The sequence below is a fragment of the Castanea sativa genome, chromosome 5 (assembly GCF_040712315.1).
Source record: "Castanea sativa cultivar Marrone di Chiusa Pesio chromosome 5, ASM4071231v1".
In the NCBI taxonomy this organism is placed as follows: Eukaryota; Viridiplantae; Streptophyta; class Magnoliopsida; order Fagales; family Fagaceae; genus Castanea; species Castanea sativa.
Window position 1 is genome coordinate 72,046,025 of NC_134017.1, and position 20,349 is coordinate 72,066,373.

General features: G+C 34.3%; 1 pseudogene; it reads left to right on the top strand.

The window, feature by feature from the left end:
* The first annotated feature begins 320 nt into the window (after positions 1–320).
* LOC142635734 (uncharacterized) lies at positions 321–19,963 on the top strand (annotated as a pseudogene).
* The last annotated feature ends 386 nt before the right edge of the window (positions 19,964–20,349 follow it).

Here is a 20,349-nt window from a genome sequence, read left to right on the forward strand (position 1 = left end):
TCATGATCGGTTCCGTGATGAGAAGGCCCAAAAGGACTTCTTGCAGAACTTTTAGAAACGTGGTGTTCATCCGGAGCGCCAAGTTATCCTGTCGGACTTTTCCTACACTCCTCTTCCTGTCATCATTCGGACTCGGGGCTAGGAATCTCTACTTGAGAGTCCCTTGAGGTGTCCCATCATGTTTATATAGGAGTTTTACTCCAATATACACGGTATCAATACCTGTGTACCTCGGTTTGCCATGACATTTCAAGGTACACGTATCGTAGTTACCTAGGATCTTATATCCGAGGTACTACATATACCTATGGTAGCGTATCATGACTACCCTAGTTGTGAGCGTCTTTGGACCATGTCTAGAGACGAGCTTATCTCTCACTTCTGTGAGACTCCTTCCACATGGGGCGGTAAGCTAAACACCCCATGCTCGGGCTTTGCAAAAGGTTTGAGGTTCCTTAATATGGTGATGACATTCACTCTTACTCCTTTGTCTCACTATAACTCTATCATAGAGCCTTGTGCTCGTTTTCTTTTATCTCTCTTAGAGGACTTCTCTATAGACTTCCCTTTTCACTTCATTACTTCTATCTTAGGGTACGACGACCTATGATAAGCTTATATTTCCTTCGGCCATCATGCGAATCCTTCGCCACTTTTCCATTCCCATTCCTGATTCTCCTTACTACACCACCGTTGGTGCATCAAAGCCAGTTCTGTTCGACGAAGTCAGGCTTAGCTTCGATCGAAGCGGCCACGTGTGGAGTCTACTGGTCCTACAGCTTTTGTTGTCCCTTCTACCTTTGCTCCTTCTTCCTCGATTGGTGATGTGACCTCAGAGGCTTACCTTGACACTCTCTCTGATGAGTTGTGTTAGGTGAACACTCGTGTCAGTCATATAGCACAATGACAGGCTCACCTTGGTGGCTTTACTGCTTCTCCATCAAATAAAATTGACTTGAGGGTGTTTTGTGAAATACATTCTTTTGATTCACTATTTTCTAGTGAATCTTGGGTTTTTTCCTTGAGATTTCTCTGTATTTTGAAAATGTACCATGTAAGGCATTATATAGTGGAAACAATGGGGTTTGGAACAACATCTAGACGTGTGGAATTCATTCCAAACGTCAGCCATTATTGCAGAAAACTTGTCTTTTTTATGCTTCTGAAACCCTAACTGCGCATGAAAGTATGTGCTTGTGTACATATGCTTTAGCTTGTGTATGCAGGCTGTGACCCACGTACGTAGGCTGAGGGTCTCTTTGGTCATTTTATTTCAAAAAATGGATTTTTGTTCATTTAAAAGGTTATCATTTCTATTTTAACACTTCTCAAGGCAATTTAATATCTGATTGGGTTCCAAACTGGCTTTGGGCTTTAGAGTTCGAGCATTATTAGGGAACGAAGGCCTGAGTCGTAAGGGGTACAAAATGTTTTGTTTACAATGGTCACAAGTACTTTGTTACACTTGTTAATGATTGTACTAGATCAACATGGGTTTACCTTATGAAATCCAAGTTTGATACTAGAATCCTTTTATAGTCATTTTATACCATGATCAAGACTCAATTTAACAAGCCTATGAAAGTCTTTAGGATTGACAATGGTGTTGAATTCCAAATGACTGATTTCTTTAAGACTCATGGTATCATACACCAACATAGTTGTGTTGCCACTTAACAACAAAATTCTGTTGTAAAGAGGAAACATTAACATATTTTGTGTGTTGCAAGAGGCTCTGTGCCTCTACTCTTTCAAGTATATACTAGAGATCACATTCATACTATTAGTACCGGTGGAATCAAGTTGCAACCCAAGCTTCAGCTATCAAGTGTACTAGAGATCTAAAGTGTGAATTGAAGGTTCATGTTGGAACAAATCCATATTAGAGAAGTCTATGGGATTCAGAGTTAATTTTGTTGATTCTAGTTAGGTTTACTATGAATTAAATATTCAGAAAATAAACTTTTATCTAATAGTGGATTGTTCTTCTTGGGATTGGCCCTCTAGGTTTTTACTATGAAACTAGTTTGTTTCATTGGTTTACTAGGTCATCAGATCTTGTGTTATTTACTTATCCGTTTTATATGATATGTTTGATTATTTTTTTAACCTAAGGCTTGCATAATTAATTTGATTAACAACTTGGCCTTAAAACTGGTTAAACCCTAAACCAAACCTACTACTCTCATAGCTGAATGGTTTTATTCTCAAAACAAAGCTACTAGATACAATAGAAAAACAATGAATGCAATATTCAATGTTGTTTCCTTAGAAGAGTTTAAAAAGATTTCAAATGTTGTAGTTGCTCACAATGCGTGGAACATCTTTTAAACTGTGCATGAAGGAACTAAAGCTGTTAAAATCAACAAACTTCAATGGTTAACCACCAAATTTGAAAGCATTAAAATGTCTGAGGATGAGTCTTTTGGGGTTAGTGTGTGTGTGGTGGTGGTTTTAGGATACATTGGGAGCATAGAGTGTTATTGGAGCAACACATTGTAAAGTTGTGATTTACAACTATGTTTTTATTGGCTTTATTTCATGACAAAAAATGTTGTAATTGTATAAATTTGTTTCCTTGTATTTTTGTGGGATTTATTTGTAATGGGTTTAGTATTGAGTGGTGGAGATTTGATCAAGACAGCTAAAAGTCACATGAGGTGCACATGCCAGAAGCTGAAGAGTCATGCAAAGCTGTTGTTTTTGCGAGTATCTCTCAAGTAAGGCCTTCTCACGAGTTACTTGCAAAATGTTCTGCCTAGAAGATTTTTAAGTAAGACTTTCTTACCCTTCACCCATACTATATATACCCTCCTTTATTACCTACAAAAGTATGAGAGACCATTCAGAGAAAAAAACCTTAGATAGGTTTTTTACAACACACACACCCATCTTTTAGAGAGAGATTTAGAGAGAGAGCTACTCATCCTTAGTGAGAAATCATTGTAGCCTCTTCTTCCCCTCTCTCCCATTGTTATACATTGAGAGGAGATTTGTACCCAAACACAACCCACACCTTTTCAGAGTGTAGAGAGTGTTTTGGAGTTTGGGAAGCTTTGAGGATTTGCCAAAAAGAAGCTAGTGAGGCTTGACAGATGTAATCAAGGGTATTGCGGGATCCAAAAAACTAGACAAGACACAGTTCCAAGAAGCCTTGTTGGAGTAGGAGCTTGGAGGGCTTAGATGCATTAGGTACATTAGGCTTGGAGGGTCTCTTACTATTCATATATTCCAACTTATTGTCTAGTGGATCAATTTACCGCTTAGGGGGCGGCGGAGAGGTTTTTCGCCGAATTCTTTGGTTTCCTCTTCGATAACACATCAGTGTGTTATCTTGTATTTGCATCTTTTTTCCCTTATTCTTGTTCTTTACTTTTATTGTTTGTTGTTCATTTTTATGCATTAGAGTAGTTATCGGTTTATTGCGTTTCATTTACTCTTGTTCCACACTTAGATAAATTAAGCAAAAACAATCTAGCTGTAATATTTTAATTGGGGTTTTAATTGGGGGTCTAAACAAGCTCTTGTATATTTACACAAATCCGAGTTTTTAGTGGAGATTTGATCAAGACAGCTAAAAGTCACATGAGGTGCACATGGCAGAAGCTGAAGAATCTTGCTAGGCTGTCATTTTTACGAGTGTCTCGCGAGTAGGGCCTTTCCGTGAGTTACTCACGAAACGTTCTACCTGATGAATTTTTGAATGTGACTTTTTTACCCTTCACCCATACTATATATACCCTCATTACCCATAAAAGTATGAGAGGCCATTCAGAGATAAAAACCCTAGATAAGTTTTCTACAACATACACACACCCATCTTTTAGAGATGGTGCTACTTATTTTTAGTGAGAAATCATTGTAGCCTCCTCCTTCTCTTTCCCATTGTCATACCTTGAGAGGAGATCTGTATCCAAAAACAACCCACACCTTTTCTGAGTGTAAAGAGTGTTTTGGAGTTTGGGAAGCTTTAGGAATTTGCTAAAAAGAAGCTGGTGAGGCTTGGCGGATGCAATCAGGCTTATTGCAGGATTCGAAAGTTAGACAAGACACGGTTCTGAGAAGTCTTGTTGGAGTAGGAGCTTGGAGGGCTTAGGTGCATTGGGTAGATTAGGCTTGGAGGGTCTCTTGCTATTCGTATATTCCAACTTATTGTCTAGTGAATCCATTTATCGCTTAGAGGTCGGGGGAAAGGTTTTTCACCGAATTCTTCGATTTTCTCTTTGATAACACATCGGCGTGTTATCTTGTGTTTGCATCTTTCTTCCCTTATTCTTATACTTTACTTTTATTGTTTGTTGTTCATATTTATGCACTAGAGTAGGTATCAGTTTACTGCGCTTCATTTACTCTTGTTTCTCATTTAGATAAGTTAGAGTAAAAGCAATCTAGCAGTAATCTTTTAATTAGGGGTCTAAACAAGCACTTATGTATTCACACAAATCCGAACTTTCACTCATGATTGTTATTATTTTGGGGAATTTGCAGTTTCAGTGGATGGGACTTATTAGTTTCCTGTTTGCTTGTTTGCTCGCTGTTAATTTAAATTTGGAAAAGATTTGTTTATGGTTGTTTCAAATGACATTTTTTTTTAATACTATAAGAATAGATAGAGGGTGAAGTCTCGGGTTTGAAACTCATTTCATACTTGTAGCTTACCAATAGGAAAAAAGATTTTTGTGCCGAATTTCTCGAATTTTTCTTTTACTCATTCTAAGCTTTTGATGGGACTTGGGGGTCATTAAAATCTTTATTTTAAGTCATTACTAGTTCTTGATGATTTGCATTCTGGATTTTCAGCATCGCTGCCAAAGTTGTGGGGGCTTGTTTTGCAACAGTTGTACTCAACAAAGAATATTTTTACGTGGGCAAGGTGATTCACCTGTGCGCATATGTGAGCCTTGTAAGAAGCTCGAAGAGGCCGCACGCTTTGAGATGCGACACGGGCACAAGGGCAGAGCTGGTAGAGGCAAATTTGTTGTTTTACTGTAGTTGGAGCTTCTCCTCCTTTTGGGCCCAAACATGTTTAAAAAATTAAGGGCCGTTTGGTAGAGCATCTTAAACACATGTTTTCAATTTTTAAACAATATTACACACATTTTTTTATACATTTTTTTACCCACACGTAATTAAAAAAATACAAACAGCATTACTTTAACTTCTCTATCAAATAGACCCTAAGTTTCTATTCTATGGCGTAGCAGTGATACTCACTGGGTCACCAATTGGATGGCCTCACCTCATTCAAAGGAGCACATGCTCATTTTTTTTAAGTTATCAACACTTTAAATCTCTTTGCAATTGAAATTGGTTCTATTATGACCTTCTGTATTACCTGAATATGTTATTGGTATCATTAATTTCTTATTAAAAAATACAGTTTTGAAGCTATATATCAGAGTGATATACTTTGAAGAATTATTCTGCTGGCTGTCAATTACAATGGACAAATCCAGTTGAGACAAGTTAAGCTGTTGCATTTGTGCTTTCTTGAAACTCCGGGGAAGTGAGATCAGAAATTTGTTGGATGCTGTGTAAAATCTTGTTTCCAATATGAAATTTATAAATATAGATATTTAAGTCGAGTGCCTGCATATCAAGGATTGTTGTCAAAAAATGTCTCTTGGACTGATGTCTTATTTTTTTTTTTCCTTTTTAGTAACGTCAGCAATCATTTTAATGCCAAATTTTTTATCTTGCAATATTTCACACAGTTATAGAACAAAATAGATATTTACCACTATAATTTAATAGCTCCGTTCTCAATATTTTCGTACAGGCTGTTCAAAATTGACATCAAGGGATGAGGATGAAGTTCTGAACCAGATTCTAGGTAGTGCTAGAGAGGAATCTTTTTCGTCGGCACGGGAGTCAAACAGTGACTCGGTGTCCAGTGTTCAAAGGACCACTAGCACTCTAGCAGCGCATCCTGTTCGAATGCTCAAGAAGTTTCTACTCGGGATAGGGAAGGAGAAATAAATAGAACTATATCTCTTGATGAGCCTAATCATTTAAAGAGTGAAATGGGATCTGCTAGTCCTGAGGAATTGCGTCAGCGAGCTTTGGAAGAAAAGAAGAAGCATAAAATTCTCAAAGGAGAAGGGAAATCAGAGGAAGCTCTAAGAGCTTTCTAGAGGGAAAGAGCTTGATAGGCAAGCTGAGGCTTTGGATATCTACTTAAGAAAAAGTCGTAAAAAGGTCTTGTCTTCTAGAAACATGGCTGATAGCCAGAATAAAGATGGTCCTAACGAATCTGGTAGAAAAAATACGATCATTCCTCTGTGTAGGTAAAGAAAAGGACGACCTTGCTGCTGAACTCAGAGAACTGGGATGGTCTGATAAAGATCTCTTTGATGAAGGTAAAAAGTCTGTAAGTTTGAGTTTGGAAGGTGAAATCTCTTCTCTTATTTGAGAAGTCTCCCAGAAGACTAATAAAGATAAGGGTAGTGGTGGCATTGACAAGACCGAGGTTGTTGCTCTTAAGAAAAAGGCAATTATGTTGAAGCGTGAGGGGAAGCTAGCAGAAGCCAAGGAAGAATTGAAGCGAGCTAAAGTTTTAGGAAAACAACTTGAAGAACAGGAACTCTTGGCTGGAGCTGAAGGAGATTCTAATGATGAGCTCTCTGCACTAATCGGTTATATGGACAATGATAAAGAAGAAAATTCTGTTCAATATGAGAAGGGGCATGGTTTAAATTTTGATCACCTAGTGGGTGCTTCTGATGACTTGATTGTTGATGGTAATCTTGAAGTGACGGATGAGGATATGGAGGACCCTGAAATAGCTGCTGCTTTGCAATCATTTGGTTGGACTGAGGGATCTATTTATCCTGAAACATTTCACACCAATCTGTTCCTGTTGACAGGGAAGCGATGTTAAGTGAAATTCATTCTTTGAAAAGAGAGGCTGAAAAGGGCAGGTAATGTGGCTGTGGCAATGACACAGCTTAAGAAGGCCAAGGTACTTGAGAGGGACCTTGAAAACTTTGACTCTCAAGAGGATGACTTTATTATACAGAATCCCAAAGTAATTCAGAAACATTCAACTTCTCCATCTGCTGATAAATTTTTGAACTCAACAGAGGTAGATGATGCAAATGTTAATGCAAGGAAGGATGTTGATCCCAAACTTGAACCAAAGAGTAGATTAACAATTCAGAAAGAGCTTCTGAGTTTGAAAAAGAAGGCTCTTGCTTTGAGAAGGGAAGGAAGATTGGATGAGGCAGAGGAAGAATTGAAGAAGGGTAGGGCTCTTGAGCTTCAACTTGAACAGATGGATAATAGTTTTGAGGTGAAGGCTACAGGGGTTACTGTTGGTAGGAAAGACTTGGATTTTTCCTACAAACATACATATATTAATAGAAATCTTCCACTTGGAGAAGGAGAAGGCGAAGATGATGTAACAGATCAAGATATGCTTGATCCAACATATCTATCAGTTCTAAAGAATTTAGGTTGGACTGATGAGGATATTAAGTTTGAAAAATCTGCATTTAAATCTTCTAGTCAAGATGATAATCAATCTGTGCAGATAATTGAGCCTTCTTCAACTCAGACCCCATCTAATACTCTAGTCAGAGCATCTAGAAGTAAAGCTGAACTCCAGAGGGAACTCTTAAACTTAAAGAGAAAAGCTCTTGCTCTGAGACGCCAAGGGAAGGCAGAGGAGGCAGAGGAGGTTCTGAGCAAGACTAAGGCATTAGAGGCTCAGATAGCGGAGATAGAAGCTCCAAAGAGAGAAGTTCAGATTGAATCTAATAGGTCTAAAGACGAAAACTTCGAGACCCTTGAGGGGAGTTCATTGGAAGAAGTTGCTGAAGTGCACGTTACAGAAAAAGATATGCATGAGCCAGCAACACTCTCAGTTCTAAAGAATCTTGGATGAAATGATGAAGAACTTGTACCTGTAACCATGCAAGAAATACGTAAACAAGTTTCTGTCTGTACTCATACTGCAGATCCATCTGTAATTGAATCCTCTTTTGACACTCCTATTGCAGCAGCGCCAAGGAATAAGGTGGAGTTTGGATAGCATTTAGTAGCAAGCGTTGCGCGTCTGCGTTTCTTTGGGTGGGTCCTGTATACTGTTCACAAGATTTACAAATTTTTTTTTAGCAAATAACTTTTAAACTAAGTCCCATGACATTATTCACATATTTAAAAATTGTTTTACTACAATGTTTTTAGTTTTTAATTTTCAGTAATAAATGGTATTCAAATAAATGTGTAGGCAGAAATCCAAAAGAAACTTTAGGTATAAAAAGAAAGGCCCTTGCTCTTAGACGCAAGGGAGAAACAGAACAGGCAAATGTAACATTGAGGATGGTTAAGGTTTTGGAGGCCCCAAAGAAGGAACCTCTTATTAATGTGATCGAGGATAAAAGGCCTGAGCCTTTCGAATTATTGGTAACTCATGAAAATCATGGGAAATCAAAAGATACATTCGAAGTGAATAAAGGGCCAGCCCCAGTAGCAGAGAGTACAAACAAACAAGTTGTTGAGTCATCAATGGGTTTAGGAAGATTGGAAAGTGACACAGTTAATCCTCCCTTAAGGAATGCTGATGTTTCAATTTCCCTAATCTCTCAGTTCACTGAGGGAAATAGTTCATCTTCTGTTAAATTGGTTACTCCAGGTGAAATGAGTCCTCCAGAAAATACCAAAACAGAAGGTGCTAATTACGTTCCTCCACCTGGCCATTCTCTAAACTTGATGGATCTGCTGACTGGTGATGATTGGAGTTATTCTCGCAAGCCAGATGAAAAGTAGGAGAAGAAATTAAATTTTGGTTCTGACAATTGGTCTACTACTAGTTCCACTACTCATTTGGGGTCCCTGACTAGTGCCAAAGGAGATCTGGGACAGAAGGACAGTGTTACAACTCAGAAAAGAGAGATGGTGCATGCTGATGGGAAGCCGAATACATATAATGCAAGTTCAGTTCAGGGACTTGCTTAGAAGAATGATAGCTCCCTTCATCAAGAAATTTTGGCTCATAAGAGGAAAGCAGTTGCCCTAAAGAGAGAAGGGAAGTTGACAGAAGCTCGAGAGGAACTTCGTAAGGCAAAGTTGCTTGAGAAGAGTCTTTAGGAGGACAATTCCCCGCCGAAAACTGCGCCTAGTGATGTGTCTACATCTAACATTCATTCTGTTGGAAAAAAGGATCATGGTACATCAAATTTGGCTCCAAAACCATTGTCCAGTCGCGACCGTTTCAAATTGCAACAGGAATCTCTTGGCCACAAGTGTCGAGCATTAAAGCTGCGAAGGGAGGGTTTTACAGAGGAAGAAGAAGCTGAGTTTGAGTTAGCCAAGGCACTTGAGACCCAGTTGGAGGAGTTGGCTGAGTCTTCTGGGAGTAAATCAGAAACGGTAGATGATGTGGTTGTTGAGGATCTGCTCGATCCTCGACTATTATCCGCCTTAAAAGCAATTGGATTAGAAGACGCTAATACGGCAGGAGCACACGTCCTGGAAAGGCAAGAGCCATCGAAACCCAATATAAATATAAATATATATATATATATATATAAAAGATGAGGTGTAGTATTTATTATTGCTGAGTTCTTGTTTACTACATAATTTTTATTCTTTTTTTTACAAAAAATATATAAACAAATTATTAACTTTACATATACATCTTTGTCGGTTTTAACATATATATATATATATATATTTCCAATTTTCCTAAAAAATTTTTTGCATTCACTTTTTTTTTAAAAAATATTTACATTTTCTTTAATATTTTTTCTTCCCTTACCTTTTCATCTTTCTACTACCCTCTACTTTAATATCACTATTCATCTTTCCCTTCATCTTCCTTTATTTGTCTCTTCTTATTTACTCCCTCTTATTATAAATTTGTCATTCTCTCTTCCATTTTTTACATAGTTATCTCTCACAAAAAAGGCTCTCTCTCTTTCTCAATGTTTTGGTGGATTTTTATTTTTATTGCATTTCCGCTTTAGGTTGATAAATTTTTGTATTTTTTTAGAACTCTAATTTAGATTGATACGATTTAATTTTGTGTTTTAAGTTGTTGTTGTTGTTGTTGTTGTTGTTATTATTATTATTATTTCTCTTTGATCGTTAAATTTTGTCTAATTACATTATAAAAAATTAAAGATAGTAGATAAAAATATAATAGTATTCCATTACATGGCATAATTTGGATAACTTAGTGTTTATTGTTATATCTTTTAATTTTTCTTATTTTTTTCTTCTCATCTTATTTTATTCAATATTCAAATTCAACCACATCCTCCTTATCATTAAATTACTAATATTTTCTCTCACCTTTTTTTTTTATTTAAAAAAATGTAATATTTTACTTAAATTCAAATAAAAGAAAATTGTTGCTCATCAAATTGTACTAATTTTTTTAACATTTACACTTTCTCCAACCTTTCTCATTCCTTTTACCTTTTCATATCCTTAAACATTCTACCTTGATATCACTCTTCCTCTTTCCTTTTATCTTTTTTTATTTTGTTTCTTTTTATTATCATTCTCTTAGTATAAATTTGTCATTTACTATTCTATTCTTTACATAATTTTTTCTCACAAAAAATGAGTTATTTCCCACTCTTTCTCCCTCAATTTTTTGGTGGATTTTATTTTTATTTTTCTTGCATCTCTATTTTAGCTTGATAAAGTATTGTATTCTTTAGAATTTTATTTTGGTTGATGAAGTTTAGTTTTGTGTTTTAAGTTTTTATTTTTATTTTTATTGATTATTAAATGCTATCATATTGCATTATAAAGAATTAAAGATTGTATATAAGAATATTCTATTATTATATTACATAGAATGATTTGGATAAGTTAGTGCTTACTATTATATATTTTATTTTTACTTTTTTTCTCATATAATTTTATTCAACATTTAAATTCAGCCACATCCACCATATATATCATTAACTTATTTATATTTCCTCTCATTTTTATTTAAAAAAATTTAAAATATAATATTTTTCCTAAATTAAATAAATAAAATTGTCCTTATTAAGTGAAGTGATGCTAGGGAAACACTCATTCTCACATCCAATGCATCAAAGGAAAAATAAAATACAAAACAAATCAAGTTAGAAACACTAAATAAAAAAATAAAAAACTAATAATGCATATTTAATGTCATAAAATCATCATCAAATTTTGGATAACGATAGGTTGCCAATGGAGAGAGAGAGAGAGAGAGAGAGAGAGAGAGAGAGAGAGAGAGAGAGAGAGAGAGAGAGAGAGAGAGAGAGAGAGAGAGCTGGTGAAGAAAAAAAACAATACAAAGTAATAAAATACAAAACAAATCAAGTTAGAAACACTAAATAAAAAAATAAAAAACTAATAATGCATATTTAATGTCATAAAATCATCATCAAATTTTGGATAACGATAGGTTGCCAATGGAGAGAGAGAGAGAGAGAGAGAGAGAGAGAGAGAGAGAGAGAGCTGGTGAAGAAAAAAAAACAATACAAAGTAATATAGAGTAGATAAAGAAAAAAAAAATCAAGTGTCAATTAGTAACCGTTGATTGGAAAACAAAGAGGTTGTAAGGATAAGTAAAAAAAAAATAGAGATTGTCATGTGGAGAACATTAAAAACTTTACAGTGTAGTAAAATAAACTGTTAAATTCACTTAAAAAATTAAATCAATAATAAAATAAAATCATAGTATGAAATTTAAATTTAAAATTAATCAAACTCTGTTAGGTTCTAAGATCTTAGAGACTAATGTATTAGAACTTTAATATGTAATGTGTTGGCAAACTATGATCAAAACATAGAGTCTAGGTTTAGGCTTGCTCAAAGTATGTTTAATTGTAAAATTGGAATCGAGTGATTGCAGAAATTATTGAACAAAATCTGCAAGGCTCGATCGATTGAAACTCGTGCAGATTTAATTTTCTACAGAATTTCTAATTCAGACCAAGCTTATTTGACGTGTAGGGTTTTATATTTTACTTCACATATATAAGAGAAGACCCTAACTACATTTTAGAGGTCTTTTGATTGTTGTGTGGGGAATTTTTTGTGAGATCTTGAGGTGTTTACTTTCATACACACACATAGGATTATCAATATCAAGATTTATATCAAAAACTTGATAATCGCTTCAGTTGCTGCTTAAAGAACTTAAAGAAGATCTAAAACTTTTGAGTGGAGTCTCAAAGTCATAAGTAGGAGAACCTATGGTTACAGTAGATCAAGGAAAGAAGTAGTCCATGGACTCGGAGCTATCATGTGGTCGTGGTAGTAAGTTTTTCTACACAAAATAGAAATAGGATGTTAGTAGTCTAAGTCTTACTATAAAAACTTAAATTCTTTCATAATTGATCTGTTTTTACCTTGAGGATAGCTAAGTTAAATCCTCCCTAGGTTTGTTACCGATTAGGTTTTCTTGGGTTATCATATCATTGTGTTCTTTATATTTTCGCATTATTTACATGATATTATTTATATGTGTTAACCTAGAACTGAATAATTTATCTAAATAATCACTTGACTAAATATCTAGGTTAAACATATTGTGTTAAGGGGTCTAAAACTTTACAAGTGGTATCAGAGCGGGTTAACTCTAGTGTTTAGATTTTCTGATCTAAGAGTTGATCATTGATCGTTGTTGTCATGGAACACGGTCACTCTCTAGTGATCTCACCTCACTGTGATGGGAATAACTATGTCTATTGATAAGTAAGGATGAAAGCATTCCTAAAATCTATTGATGAGAGAGTATGGAACTCCATTGAATATGGATGGGAGAAATTGACTACTTCTATAAGCAAATGGTCAACTTCTCAAAAAGAAGCACCCACTTTTAATAGCAAAATCATGAATGTTATTTTTAATGTTGTTTTTATGGAGGAATTCAAGAATATATCAAATGTTAATGTTGCTCATACTGCATGAAATATTCTCCAAACTATGCATGAAGGCAAAAAGGCAGTTAAAATTAATAAGTTGCAATAGTTAACAACTAGATTTGAAAGCATTAGAATGTTTGATGATAGGTGTTTTGATGAATTCTATGCTAAGCTTAACGATATTGTTAATTCTGCTTATAATTTGGGTGAAATTTATGATCAACCTAAGATTGTTAGGAAGATACTTAGATCCTTGACTAAGGATTTTAGTCCCAAAGTGATTGTCATTACTAAAAGCAAGGATGTGGACTCTATCCTTGTTGATGAGCTTGTAGGATCTCTCTAGTCCTATGAGCTAGACCTACCCAAAATAAATAAATCCAAATCAATGACTCTTAAGTTAGTTGATGATGTTGATGGGAATGAATTTGATGGTGAATTCTCTTCTACAGATATTGTTTATCTTACCAACAACTTTAGAAATTTTCTTAGGAATAACAGCAGAAGGGCAAGAGGTAAAAATAATGTTGAACCTAGAAACTTTAAGAGGAATGAACCAACTAAGGTTAATAATACTGATAAATCAAAAGAGAAAGCTGGTCAAACCTCTAGTAACTCTCTAGGTCAACAATGTTTTGGTTGTCAAGGGTATAGTCATGTGAAATCAGAATGTTCTACATTCTTGAGATCAAAGAGTAAAGCTATGGTTGTAACCCTTAGTGATGATGAAGTTTTTGATCACGAGTCTGGTAGTGATGAAGATGGAAACTTCATTGCTTTCACAGCTATTGATGTAGTTGATGAAAGTATTTTGGTTGAAAAAAACCCTTCTAATGGGGAGCTCTCTAAATGTGCTAATTTGTAAGAAGTTTTCAATAGCTATGCAAGGTTGCTGTAAAGGATGCAATGAATGTTGATTAAGGTTTAAAGAAAATTACCTCCCTTGAACTTGATAAGAAAGATTTACTGCTGAAATTGCTTAATACTAATACTTTGATTGATAAGGTAAAGACTGAAAACATGTTATTACTAGATAAGATTAAGAACTTGGAACTAGAATTATTTGTTGCTAGTTCTAAACTTGATCACTTGTTAAGTGTTCAAAAGTCTTCCATAGACAAAATTGGTCTAGGTTTTGTAGAAAGCATCTCGGTGTCTGAAACTCATTCCACCGATTTTGTTCCTTCTTCTAAGCCTCTCAAGAGTGAGACTGTCAAACTGGTAGAAGGCACTTCACCTTCTACAAAGATTAGGGTTGATCTTAAAGAGTATAAGCCTAAAAATTTTAACCTCCCTAAGGATTAGAAGCATGATAGACCTTTGTGGGTTTGTCATTTTTGTGAAAAGGCTGGGCATACTCCCCCAAATTGTTTCAAGTTGCAAGCTGCAAAGCGAACAAATAAGCCAAAAGTACCTGGTGCCTTAAATACAAGATCCTATGGTACTTATTGGTGAATTGGTTAAGGCATTAAAACTTATACCAATCCTAGAGTTGCTCATCATTCTAATGTGAATAATAACTCCAGACGCAGAGTTGCATCTAAGAATTTTTGGATGCAAAAGAATTAATCTTAGTGGGTCTTTTTGACATGGTCATTGTGCTTCATTCCAATATTCTTTGTGACCATTCTTCTTTTGTTGTTTTTGTTTTCTTTTTGCTTTTAGGATTTGCAATGTATTACATTCATGCATTTCATGATAGGTTGTTTTCGTTTTTCCAAAAAAGAATAATAATAAATAAATAAATAAGGGAAAAATGTGTTTTGTATCACTTATCTTGGATTTGTGATTAAAGTTGCTCTATTATCTTTACATAACATGCTTGTGTACCTTGTTTAGCTTGAGAATTGTTTATAGTTTTTTTATTACATAATCTTGATTTTGAAATCACATGCTTTTAATTGTTAGGACAAAAACTTAATGAGAAAGGCATAAATAACCATCTCACTACTGTTTATTAGCCAAACATGAACACCTTAGTGCATATCATAAGATTTTGTGCTTGAGAAAGTGTAGCACGTGCACCAAAAGATCATAAGGTGTAGCCTCAAATTAATAATAAAATTTGTGTGTACATTATTGGGCTATAATAAAGATGACACAAATAATAAAATTGGTGTGTACATTATCTAGCTTAAATATCAATTTAACAATGAAATAAAATTGGTGTGTACATGATTGCAAGCTTGCTTTTTAGGAGATGTGAGAGTTATATGACGTAACTCCTTTGGTGATAGTCTTTTTCAAACTTATGTGATGAATGATGTAGAAATAGTAATTGATTACTATCTGCTTATTACCTCACATGTATCTCAAGCTATGACTAGTTGCACACACTACACAAGTTATTCCTTGCTAAACTTAGTACATGATTCTGTGTGAATTTTTTTTGGCCATCCAAGATTATATGCTCTTTGATTTTGATGCAAAATATGCTTCATCTTTAGAGTTTTGGAGACAAAAGTGTGAAAATCTTGTTTTTGGAAGATCTAGATTCAATTAATGTGTTGTTGAAAATCTTTTAAACTCATAATCATGCATTTCATTTATGAAATAAAATGGTCTAATTGGTTTCTACTTAAAACTTGCATGGTTTTTCAAAAATTTCAAAATTCCATATTTTCGATTGATTTAATCTATTTCTCGACCGATCGAAATTACGACAAAAATCTTGGTTTGAATTCGCCTGGCTTGATTGGTGCTCAATTGATGCTTGATTGATCGAATCTATTTTTCGATCAATCGAAAATCAATTTCGACCGATCGAAATTCGAACAGTGAGTGTTTTAAAAAGATCTTTCTCACGCGTTCTTCATACTTTTCAAACCTTTTCAAAAGCTTTCTCGCTTCTTTTCTTTGATTGATCCAATCTAAGCAATTTTTTTTCATTTTCTTCCACAAATATCTCAAAGGTTTTTGTCTTCAATTACTAGCAAGTCTCTTTTACCCTTTCTTTTTCAATTTAATCACATTTTTCATTCATTTTCTTTGATTTTTTCGAACTAATGATTTTTGGGTTTTTTTTGTTCACATTTGATCATTGGGGTTTTTTCTTTAGATGATATAAACATGATCTTCATGCATTAATTTGATCAATTTTGTGATTTGGGACAATTTTGAAATTCTAGGGCTTGAACTTTGTGAAATTGGGGATTTTGTTCAATTGGGCTTTAATTTGTGAAATTGACTTGTGTAAATGATAGATTAACTCATTATATGATGTTTTCTAACTAGTATAGTGGTTAATTGATCAATTTGATTCAATTTTTGAAATTGGGTTTTTCAAATTTGGGGTTTTTGGACTAAACTTTATGCTAAAGTCAATTGATAGTTTCTAAAGTAAAATTGAACAAATTTCAATGCATTAGAGCATGCATCATATATGCATTCATTACATACATCATATAGATTGATATTTATTGAGATTTTTGTGCTCTAACTCTCTCTAATACAGTCTGCCATTGGTTTTTCTTTATTTTCTATTTTCCTTTGATTCTAAACTCTTGGTATTATGGTTTGGAAAACTAGAGCCAACAAGAAAACACCACTCCCTCTACCCTTGAGTTCCAAAGTGATAGGTTCAGAACCCTTAAGTGTCAAGAAACCTATGAAAAACTGAACAATTTTAGGTCTATGTGGGCTAAGCGTAGGGTCATACTAGATGAACTTGATGGGGGAGATTAGGAGGAATTTTGAGCGTAGGGGTTGGTTACCCCTTTTAGATGTAAAACATCCTCCTCTAGCTGCTTTGGTTAGAGAGTTCTATTTGAACCTCTTTGTCCACTCCAATGATTCCAACATTTAGTTTATGAAGAGTTGGATAAAGGGTGACGAGTATGTGATTACTCCTTAGGTAGTGGCCTTTGCTCTTGGTGTACCTTTGGTACAGTAGCCCGTATACCCTTACACTGAGTCTCCTCCCCTTGATAACATTATGTCACTTCTCACTGGTACTTCCATCAGATGGAGTACTGATCCTTGAATCACTTCTCATGAGCTTACCGAACTCAATTACTTGTATTTTCGGATTTCTTGTCACAGTATTTGGCCTATCTCCCACCTTCATACTATTCCTATTGAGAGATGTGTGTTTTTGTACGCTCTAGTTACTGATGCTTCTATGAGTTTTCCATCTCTTATCATTAGCCCTCTTGTAGAGGTTCATAGGAGTAGTGCAAAATCTCATGGTTTATTCTTTCTAATTTTCATTTGTAGGATTTTGTTAGATTTAGGTTTAGAGAGTTTTCTTGCATCCAAGCCTGTTCATATCATAACTCCTATAGGTGCCACCTTTCTAGGCAAAGAGCTGCTCAGCTGAAAGCTAGCTCTAAACGCCCTAGAGTCGAGCCTTCCACAAGTGTCGCATCTAGGCCTCCTACTTTTGGTGATCTTACTACAGAGTAGTATGTAGATTCTACTGCCGCAGTTGATCCTCCACCTTCTTTCTCAAGCAACTCGTCCTTGCGGAGCATGCTAGATATAGTTATGACCATTCAGGCAGCGCATGGACAGATTCTATTGGATGTGCTCATTGAGCTTCAGGCTTTATGAGCTTATTTGGCGAGTGCTAGACATTCTACTCCACCGCCTCCACCTTTTGATGATGACTCTTGATTGCCCTTTGGCAATTCATCACAAAAGGGGGGGAGTACATACACATGGAGATAGGGGGAGTTTCAGAGTTTTTTGGAGTTTATAGATTGTATCTAGGAGCTTTTCGATGTATTTTTGGTTTATGGTTTTGATGTATTTATTGTTGGTGGATTGTATATGTTAAAGGGAGATATTATGAGACATTTTGTTTTGTTTAGTTGTTTTATTGTTTGATGTATTTTTGGTTTATGGTTTTGATGTATTTATTTTCGGTGGGTTGTATATGTTAAGGGGAGATATTATGAGAGATTTTGTTTTATTTAGTTGTTTAATTGTTTCTTGTTTCACATATGGTACATTTGATTATTGATTTGTATTTATGAGGTTATTCATGATATATGTTTTTTATTTTATGTTTTGTGAAATCAAGAAGTTTAATTTTAGTTTACTTGTATTTTCCACATATGCGTTTATGTGTTTGTTGAGTGTTTTAGTAATTTACAGGTTAACTCAGTCGTAGTTGCTATCTACATTGGCAACTGATAGACAGTAGTTAGGTTGAATTGTAATTAGGGCTTTTTAAATCTAATTGGGCTAGTTTTAACTTTGAACATTTCATTTTTGTGATGTGTTTTGTCATGGATTGCTAAAGGGGGAGATTGTTAGGTTCTAAGACCTTAGGGACTAATGTATTAAAACTTCAATATGTAATGTATTGGCAAACCATGATCAAAACATAGAGTCTAGGTTTAGGCTTGCTCAAAGTATGTTTAATTGTAAAATTAGAATTGAGTGATTGCAGAAATTATTAGAAAAAATCTACAAGGCTCGATCAATTGAAAATTAGATTTAATTGATCAAAACTCGTGCAGATTTAATTTTCTGCAGAATTTCCAATTTAGCCTAAGACCGTTTGACGTGTAAGGTTTTATGTTTTACTTCATATATAAAAGGAAAAACCCTAGCTACATTTTGGAAGTCTTTTGAGTGTTGTGTGGTGAATCTTTTGAGAGATCTTGAGGTATTTACCGTCACATACACATATAAGGTTATCAAGATCAAGATTTGTATCAATAGTTTGATGATCACTTCAGTTGCTACTTAAAGAACTTAAAGAAGATCTGAAACTTTAGAATGGAGTCTCAAAGTTACAAGCAGGAGAACTTGTGGTTGTAGTAGATCAAGGAAAGAAGTAATCTGTGGACTCGAAGCTATCACGTGGTCGCGGTGGTAAGTTTTCTACACAAGGTAGCAATAGGTTGTTAGTGGTCTAAGTCTTATTGTAAAAACTTCAATTCTTTCATAGCGGATCTGTTTTTACCTTGAGGATAACTAGGTTAAATCCTCTCTAGATTTTTTATTGGTTAGGTTTTTCTAGGTTATCATATTGTTGTATTCTTTATATTTCCACATTATTTACATGATATGATTTATATGTGTTAACCTAGAACTGAATAATTTATTTAAGTAATCATTTGGCTAAATAACTAAGTTAAACATATTGTGTTAAGGGGTTTAAAACTTTACAAACTCTAACTATGGAAACCATATTAATCATAACCAAAAAAAAAAAAAAATGTTCTCTGGTAGTAGTAGAAATTACATAAGAAATAAAGTTAGAAAATTTTAAAATTTCTTTTTTGACCTTTCATTTAACCTTATTTATAATATATATAAAATTTTCATACACTACTACTTTTGAAAATCTAATGAACAATGTCACCTCTCATTTAATGTCTTTGTTATGCAAATCATCAATTAGTAAATATACGATAATGGTAAGAAGAATTGCAAATGAGATCACTAAATATATATATATATATATATATATATATATATATATATATATATATATATATATATAATTAATTAATTAATTAACTACTATCATTATAGAGTAGTGGTCTATAATTTTACGCATCAAAAGAAATAAAATATACTGAGTTTTCTTAAAGGTATGTGTAAATATTCACATTATATATATGTATGTGTCTGCTTGTGTGTGTAAAGGTAAAAAATGGAATATTTAAGGTTTATATTAACTTAAAAACTAAAGAAACACCAATGGTTAATAAATAAAATGATAATACTAATAAAATATTTAATGAAATCTTCTTAAAAAAATTATCATGCATAACGTGCGGGTATGCAACTAGTGTTGGTAAAAGTGAAACCTCTACTCTAGAGAGAACTCAACTGGAAGAATGGATCAAGGCAGAGAAGGTAAAGGCAGTAAACTTGAAACGTTGAGGAAAGCAAGCTGAGGCCTTAGATGCTCTTCGGCGTGCCAAACTTTTTGAAAAGACGCTGTCGGCTTTACAATGAAGAAATAAGGATATTCCATTTTGAAGTTGAGAAATTCTACTGTAAGCTTGGATGATTCTGCAGGTGAGGTTGCTATTGGAAAATAAATTCAAAGCAGGATGAGATGGAAGATATTTATGAATCTTATCTTCCATTGTTTGATTGTATTGCTAATTTAGGTTGATGAATGGTGGATGAAAACTGTATAATCACTTAGAAAGAATACAATTTTTGCTTGAAAGTTGAAGATGTGTTTTTTAGCAGGTTCTTGCCAAACCTCTCTGTGGTTTCTTTTGTTTTACCGTCTTGAGAGAGAAGGTATAAGGTACTATAATTTTGTTCAAATTTGTCAAAAAAAAGAGTTCTGATTTTTTTTTTTTTTAATCACTATTCTTATACCAAATCAAGGACTTTGACCTTTATGTTAAACTTTGAAACATGGTATTTCATTTTGCTTGGAGCATTTGGTGGTGCTCGTCCATTAGAAATGGTAAAGTTGTTTAATTTTGTCAATTCAGGATATCAGTTACCCATTCTTGTCATTGATATCTCATGCCAATTTCTGATAGTCAAATGGTTATATATATAGAAGACC